We start from the raw sequence: 8,807 nt of genomic DNA on the forward strand, positions 1-8,807 counted from the left end.
ACAGCATTAGAAAATACATCAACTTTTGCTTTCATAGGTGGTTACATATGCACTATCCCAAAACAACTTTGACTTATGTGGGAGTGATTGTCCCTATTTTCCAGATAGAATTACTGAGGCTTTTTGATTGTTTCAGATGGCCTGGGAAGGCAGTGGAGGATGGCCCCTGCACCCGCATGGGAGACCAGAAGGAAGCACCTGGCTCCTAGCTTCGGATCGACACAGCGCGCCGGCTGCAGCAGCCATTTGAGGGGTGAACCAACGGAAAGGAAGAACTTTCTCTCTGTCTCTCTGTCTCTCTCTCTCTCACACTGTCTCACTCTGCCTGTCAAAAACAAACAAACAAAAAAAAAATACCGTGTATTTTATTTTAGGAGTTTGCAAAGCATTGAAGACATTTTTAACAGGTGAGTGATGTTATCGGATTCTGTTTTTTAATGGTCCTCTAATCCTTGTGTAAAGTATGAATTAAAGCAAGGAACAAGGGGACAGATAGAAATAAGAGATCATATGACAGGCTTAATCTAGAGAGGTGGAAATGAAACCGGCATGACATATGCAGACATTTAGGGATTAAAGTGTTAATTCAACAGAATGGAATTAAAGAGAATGCTCAGTTTTAGAGAGTAAAGAAGTGGATGCTGATAAAGATCGCCCTGGGAAAGGGGTGGTCAGGATGAGACGAACAATTTGAGACATTTGTGTAAAACATCCAGTGGGCATCTGCTGAATTGCCTTAGTGCTCTGGTAAGAAGTCTGAGCCAGATGTCTTTGAGATGAATGAGATTCCCTGGGGAGGATGTATGGAGACAGAAGATAGTCTAGCACATACCCTTACAATGTCTGAGAAGCAGCAGGAAGAAGATCACCCCCCAAGTGGGGTGGGAAATGAGTAGGGTGAACAATTGAAAGCAAAGCCAGTCATGGAAATTTGCAAATTCAGATAAAATCTTCATATGCCTTGTGCTAAAAAGTCTATTTCACATCACAAAAGTCAGTCGTGGCTCAGTGACTTGTGTTCAAATCTCCATCCTCATGGAGATCTCCTTACACTGCCCAATCCAACTGATATGGTTATTAGCTGACCTGGGAGTCACAAGCCACAAGCCACCCCCCATCATACCCTGCCCATGTAATTCTATCCTGCTTGTCAGTCAGAATACTTTCTTTCCTGGGATGCTGTATTTTCATCTGGGATCTGGGGAAAGTCGCCATGTAAATATGTGCATTAAGCTCCACGTGGAATTTATGCAGGTGTCATAAAATTTGCAAGTGACCACATTACCTCATAAAAGGAGGTGCTTGGAGGTGTTCTTTCCTCTTTTTTTGAAGACCAAGACTAAAGGAGATTCTGAGCTCCTCCCCTTCTCTCTGCCCTCTCTGCCTTCTCCTCTCTCACTCCTGTCTTCCTCTGGTCCACTCTACTCCTTAACTATGCACACGTGTGTGTTTGTGTCTCTGCTGTCTCATCCTTCAAATAAACACTATCACTTTGTGCACCATATTTGTGTCTGTGCTTCTTCACAAGGAAGGCAATACAATAAAAATAAATAAATAATATATAAAAAAACTGGACCCTACCAATCCCACTTCACAACCATTCTAAACAAAGCGAAGTTCCCAACATGCTGTGTTCTCTCTTGCCTCTGGCTTGATCTGGCTTCAGATTATTTCATTTGTGCATTAGTGGTGGGTCCACACTCATAAGGAAATTAAACTTTGTTTAATGCTCTGCTTCTACCACATTAACGTTTTTTAATAATTTTATCTTTGAACTTATATTCTGTAAGTGAAGTTTGAAGGAAAAAAGAAGTGTGCATTTGAGCACAGGAGACAAGGGGTAATAGTCTTCTTCACTCTTCCTCACTGGCCCATGTGCATAGATAGTTCCTGACCCCTTCTGTACACAGAATTCCGGTTTGCAGAATGCATGCGAACCCAGCAAGATGGAAAACACGTCAAGAGAAGTACATTTGTGATTGAGTAAGCAGGGAGATTGGGGTCCCTTAAAGGATACAGTTCATTGGGAGCGAGAAATTGCTGAAAACAATGAGGTAGAAGGAAAGGAAAAAAATAAGATAGCTCTTTTTATCTTAAATCATTTTTTACCCATCAGTAAGCTAGAAGTAGAGGGTTGGTAAAATAGACATTTTTCAAGACATGAAACAAAAATGGTAGCATTAGTTTGCTGTCTGAAACATTTCCAGTTTTGGGTGAAAAAACAAAATACACATACATGAACAAACATTTGGAAACCAACTTTGCAACTTCAATTATTTTCTTTTTTAAAAAAAGATTTATTTATTTACTTGAAAGTCAGAGTTACACAGATAGAGAAAGAGAGGCAGAGAGAGAGAGAGAGGTCCTCCGTCTTCTCGTTCACTGCCCAGTTGGCTGCAACAACCAGAGCTCTGCCTATCTGAAGCCAGGAGTCAGGAGCTTCTTCCAGGTCTCCCAGCTGGGTGCAGGGGCTCAAGGAGTTGGACCATCTTCCACTGCTTTCCCAGGCCATAGCAGAGAGTTGGATCAGCAGTGGAGCAGCTGGGACTCAAACCTGTGCCCATATGGGATGCTGGCACCACAGGCAGTGGCTTTATCTGCTATGCCACAGCGCCAGTTACCTCAATGATTTTCATATGAGTTAAAAGTCCTTGTATTTGCAATCAAGTTTGATGTTGTACAGTGAGAAAAAGGGATATGTTTATGCTAATTATTAAATTTTAAAATTTCTTTTAGATATAGTGGCATCAAATAGCAAATAAAACACTGTAATCAGTTGAGAGAGAAACTATGGATGACAAAGAAGAGCTTAACATATTAATACCTTTATGAGGAGGCATGCCTTCCTGTTTTTTTAACAAAGGATCCTGGATTTTCATTTTGCCGCAGACCTCAGAAATTCAATAGATGGCCCTTCCCCTGGTCTATTTATAAAAGATTTATAAAAAGCTTTCAAAATTTTCAGGTGTCAGCTGAAGTACTACTTCTTCAAGAAAGCCTTTCGTAGGCATCCAAATCTGTTTTCTTTTCTGAGTCCCTATAGGCCCCTTTCATGAGGCCTGTGTTCCTTTCCTTATGATTGTTTCTGATCTCTTTGTTTCCAATCTCTTCTAGACTATCCATACTTCAAAGTCAAGGGTGATGCCACCTTAACTGCTTCCTACTCAGAAAGTACAGGCGAATCAATCACAATATGTTTTTAACAAAAAAAGTATGAAGTTTAATTTTCATTAAAAAGAAGGCAACTTAGGGAAATGTGAGTAGTTTCTGAAGTTTGGTTGAAATTTGGAAAGGTGTGCACTAAAATGAGACTGTCAAGATAGTTGGAGGCAGGCAAAGGCATCTTGCATGCTGTACTACTCAGCATTGGATTTATGCCTTGCAAGGAGATTTTTAGAAAGGGCATTTATTCCCTTTCAGCAAATGTTTTCTGTGAGTCTGCTTCATGTTAGGAACTGCTAATTGTGCTTGAGATACACTGGTGAATGTAAAGTAAATTTCCCTGCCCTGTAGTGCATACATCTCATTGGAATGACATTCTTAGATCTGTATTTTAGGGACACACCGTGTAGACGTCATTGAGAGTTCTCATCACTGTAGGGATGCATTGCCACCTTGAGATCTCCTTCTATTATCTCATTTTCTGTTTGAGGAAAATAGAATCTTGAGGCAATCATCAGTTTCCCCTGACCCTGTGTATTTCAAAATCCATCTAGTAATTCAAATATATTGCTACCAAGTTAATCAGATATAAATACAGTTTCCTTTTCTGTCTAAAAATAATAATTCAATGTTATGTGAGTTCTTCAAACACTATGCTATCCTATAATCTCATTTGCTAACAAATTCAAAAGTGTAAATTGTCCAGTGTTCTGCGAGAAGATTCCATGGATTTTAAAAGAGAATTTTCTCTTCCCAGAAGGAAATAAAATAGAAGAATTCAGAAGAAAGAGATTTTTAAAGTGTCCACTGCTTAGAGCACTCTGCCCTTATACATGAATGTTTGATACTCTTCACCATCATTCTGTTTGACTATCTTGAGGTTTCAATTTCCAAACCATCAGCCTAGAGGAGACAGGTGAAATCACAAAAGTATCTACAGCTATTCAGCAAAGAGGAAAAAATATAGAACCAAGGTCAGAATCACGAAGAATTCTTACATCTAAAGAAGTATAGGAAATAGTGCCAGCAAAGGAGAGAGGGAAAACATTCCCAGCGGTTTGTGGAAGAGTAGCCATTTTAAGGGTTAGCAAGGGAACTAAGAAGCTAACAATGTCTTCATTATGTTTTTGAAATGTAATAATTTTATTAAATGAGGAAATATAATCGTAAACTAATGGTTTCCCAAACTTATTATAATTAGATCACCTATGCGGCTTTTTATAAAGGGATAGGATTACAAAACCAGGAGCACATTTTTTTTTTTTTTTGCATCTCCCTGGAATTCTGATATGTAGTCATCAATTAAGTAATAAATAGAAACTTATTTTAAATATATTTTGCTGTAAGTATAATTCAGGGTGGCTATATAATAACACTCTACTCCTTGAGCAACACAAAGAATCATATCAAAACTGTTGAGAAGAAGAATGAACTTTCTCATTAAGCCAAGTTACCATAGATGAAGAGAGAGAGAGAGAGAGAGAGAGAGAGAGAGAGAGAGAGAGAGAGAGAGAGAAGGAAGGAAGGAAGGAAGGAAGGAAGGAAGGAAGGAAGGAAGGAAGGAAGAATGAAAATGATCTGAAGCATGCATACAAGAAAGATCTGGTCAATGAAGAGAAATACTTTCATAACTACATAAATAAAAGTTCCCACACCTTTATCCAAGTATAGTGGGTGGAGAACTGAGACATTTAACTGAATTATGGAAGATGGGAGTAGTGAATAAGTATGTGTTTTTATATAACTTTAATAGCTTTGTACTTCTTCACTCTCAGTGAATTTCTCAAGAGAACAAGTGGCAGACTGGATTCCTGTACAGGGCTCATTTGTTTACTGACAGTGTGATGTTTACACTCACGAGTTTTACTCTGCATGAGGTGTGCTTAGGCAGAGCTGAAACTGACTTTTGTAGGATTTGACAAGGTTTTCCAATTATAGCATAAAAGACAAGGTCACAGAGTAAAAGGAAGTCAACAATTTGTGGTCATAAGGAAATGCTTCACCATCAGCAAACTGGAATCATCTCATTCGAACAAGCCATTTTCCGGACCTTTGTTTGTGACAGTTTTTACCAGGATTGCTCCATGTGGCTTCATCCGCACTACAGGAAACCCAGTGTCAACACATCCATAAACAAATTCATGTTCTTTTTCCTAGTCCACATTTGTTGTCTTCCCGCCTGGTCTCTGGTGTGAGGTACCAAGTTGTCTGCTTATTCCTCAGCACTTAACCCTTTCTTCCATGGTCATTCTCATAGTGACTCATGCATTGCTGTGTTTTAGTGATGACGTTCTCTTCTCTGAGATCCTTGCTGTCCACTCCACTCCACTCCACTCCACTCCACTCCATATACCCTCCTCCTGAAGCAGGCCTTTGGTGCATTGGCTAAGATGCTGCTTAAGGCACTCACATCCCATATTGGAGCCTCTTTTCAAGTCCTAGTTCTACCTCTGATGCCATGGGGAGGCATCAAGTAGTGACTCATGTACTTGGGTCTTTGCCACCCATGTGTGAGACCCAGTTTGAGTTTCTGGATCCTGGCTTGAGATTGGCCCAACCCTGGCTATTTAGGGCATTTGGGGAGTGAAACAGTGGACAGAAAGCTCACTTTCTCACCTTCAACCTCTCAAATAAAATAAATTAAAAATAAAGAAAGAAATAATTTTTTATAATTCACATTACTCCCTAGGGACAAAATGTAGAAATTAAAATCTGATATCATCTTTCCAGTATTTAAAATCGCTTAGATATTTACTCTCAAGGTAGAGACTCAAGACCTATTGATATCACAGAACCTGTGATCCTACTTGTATTCCTCTTTGAACACACAAGAACAAAAAGTTGAATACAGTAGTCAAGAGTTCAAGTTCTAGTGAAGGGATATGGATTTGTATTCTAGACAGGACCTTTAAGCCTTTCTTAAATTTTATGTAACATAGTTTTTTCATCTGTAATAGGAATATGATAAAAACGAATGATAAAATACAGGATTCTGGCTTATGTTAATTGGTACATGTATGGACTTAGAAAACTCTTTAAATAATAATAATCACCCAAAGATTTTTAAGTATTTTTACTTTATTCTCCTTTGTTAATCTGAATGTTCCTTCTTATCTCATATTTTATGGATTTGCCTAAAACCCTGCATTTGTCAAGATTCTGATCTTATCTTCCATTACAATCTCAGCTCCCGTGGCACTTTGGGGGCCACTGTCTGATGCAGTAAGACACTACTTGGAACTCTCACATCCCATCTCAGAGTGCAGAGACCCAAGCCCTTGTTCTGGTCCTGGTTCCAGCTTATTGCCAATGTATACCTTAGGAGGCAGCAGTGATAACTCAAGTAGTTGGGTTATTGACACCATTGGGACAGACCCCTGAGTTTCCAGTTTCCACCTTCAGCCTGGTCTATTTCTGGCTAGTGTAGATATTTGGGGAGTTAACTAGTGGGTGGGAGGATGGGAGATTCTCTCTCTCTCTCTCTCTCTCTTCCTCTCTCTCTCTTTGTCTCACTCTTTCTCTTCAAATAAAATAAAGGCATAACTTTTACTTAAATAAATAAATAGCCAATACTTCACTGGAAAGCTTTCTCTGATTCATTAACTCCATCCTTGCCACCACCAGTAAGTTTTTTTCTGAACTTGTCTGAAATCTTATAAAATAGACTTGTATTTAGTGTCTTAACAATTTTTATAAATATTCATTTACTTTTCCATCACTAAGTACTCTGAGTGCTTAATGCATGATATACACTCAATGTGTTTGTGAATAAATTGAGAAATAAAAATGGAATGAAAGGGCACTAGTTGGGAGCACAAAGGGCAGGTGAACAATTGGGAATCTTTATTTTTATTTTTTAAAAGAATTTTAATTAATTTATTTAAGAGGTAGAGCAAAGACAGAGAGAGGGAGAGACAGAGAGAAACATATTCCATCTGCTGACTTACTCCCTAAATGGCCAAAATGGCAGGAGCTGGGCTGACCTGAAGCCAGGAGCCAGGAGCTTCCTCCAGGTCTCTCACATGGGTGCAGGGTCCCAAGCACTTGAGTCATCTTCCACTGATTTCCCAGGCCATCATCAGGGAACTAGATGGGAAGAGAAGCAGCTGGGACACTAACCAGTGCCCATATGGGATGCTGGTGCCATAGGAGGAGGCTTAGCCTACTATATTATATCCCTGAACCCCCGCTGGGGAAGCTTTACCACATCAGACAGAAGCTGGAATTTTTAGAGCGAAGGCAGACGTTTGCCCTCTGTCCTCTGGCTGAGTAGTCAAGGATCTAATACAGTGGATGAAGCCTGGGACTTCTTACTACCAAGTTCGTGTCACTTCTGCAGGAGGCCAAGGATAGTGTGTTGGACCTCAGGCTGGCAGCTGACATTCTAGCTGTGCTCCGGAAGTGGCAGATTTATGACATTACCAACGTGTTGGAAGGCACTGGGCTGATTGAGAAAAAAATCCCCAAAATCCAGAAAACATTGGGAGATTGCTGACGAGCTAATGGAGCTCAAGGCAGAGACTGAGGAGCTGCAGCAGTGGGAGCAAGAACTGGATTAGAAGAAGGTGTGGGTGCAGCAGAGCATCCCGAACGTCACAGAGGACGTTCAGAACGGCTGCTTGGCCTACATGACTCATGAGGACGTCTGAAGATGCTTTGCTGGAGACACGCTCCTGGCCATCCAAGCCCCATCAGGCACTAGCCTGGAGGTGCCCATCCCAGAGGGTCTCACTAGGCAGAAGAAGTACCGGCTTCACTTGAAGCGTGTGAATGGCCCCATAGAGGTACTGCTGGGGAATAAGCGGGTGTGGGGCTCCCCATCAGTGACGGTGCCCGTGTCACCACCTGAAGATCTGCTCCAGAGTCCACCTGCTCTTTCTACCCCTCTGCCTCTGCCCAAGCCTGCCCCAGCCCAGACCCTGGAAGCCTCACGGCCAAGCAGTCCTCAGCTGACCCCCCTTGCCCCTGTCTTGGGCAGCACCGACATTTGGGGGTGGCCGATCCATCAGCTGAGATCACAGCAAGTGGTGGCCCTGGAACTGAGAGCAAGGACAGTGGTGAGCTCAGCTCCCTCCCGCTGGGCTTGACAATGCTGGACACTCGGCCACTGCAGCCTTCTGCCCTGCTGGACAGTAGCAGCAGCAGCAGCACCAGCATGAGCACCAGCAGTCCATCTGCACTCAACCCTTCTACCTCCTTTGATCCTATCATGACAGACCCCACAGGTGTTCTGGAACTCCCTGAGAGCTGTCAGAGATCTTTGATCCCACAGGAGAGTGCATGAACTCAGAGCTACGGGAGGAGTTGATGTCCTCAGAAGTGTTTGCCCTCCTCTTCTTTCTCTGCCCCCTGGATACCACAATTGCACCCACAACTTGGACAAGACTGAAGGTATCTGTGACCTCTTGGATGTGCCTGTTCTCAACCTCTGACAAGGGACTCGCTCTGTGTGACTGGGACCCAGACTGGCTCACCTGGTGACCCCCTCTCAACACCCCCCATAGCTTGAGAGCCACAGACTCCTGGCTTCCCCAACCCTCCCTCACTGCAGTTTTGTGCACAACTCCCACTCCTGTATTGGCACTTGTACAGGAGAAAGTGGCTCCACCCCCTCCACCAAGGAGCCAAACTGTTCACCTCTCTTT

General features: G+C 42.0%; 1 pseudogene; it reads left to right on the forward strand.

Annotated features, from left to right (window-relative positions):
* Positions 1–1,930: 1,930 nt before the first annotated feature.
* Positions 1,931–8,594, forward strand: LOC133758232 (transcription factor E2F4-like; annotated as a pseudogene).
* Positions 8,595–8,807: the final 213 nt, after the last annotated feature.

Source organism: Lepus europaeus, chromosome 4, assembly GCF_033115175.1.
Source record: "Lepus europaeus isolate LE1 chromosome 4, mLepTim1.pri, whole genome shotgun sequence".
NCBI lineage: Eukaryota > Metazoa > Chordata > Mammalia > Lagomorpha > Leporidae > Lepus > Lepus europaeus.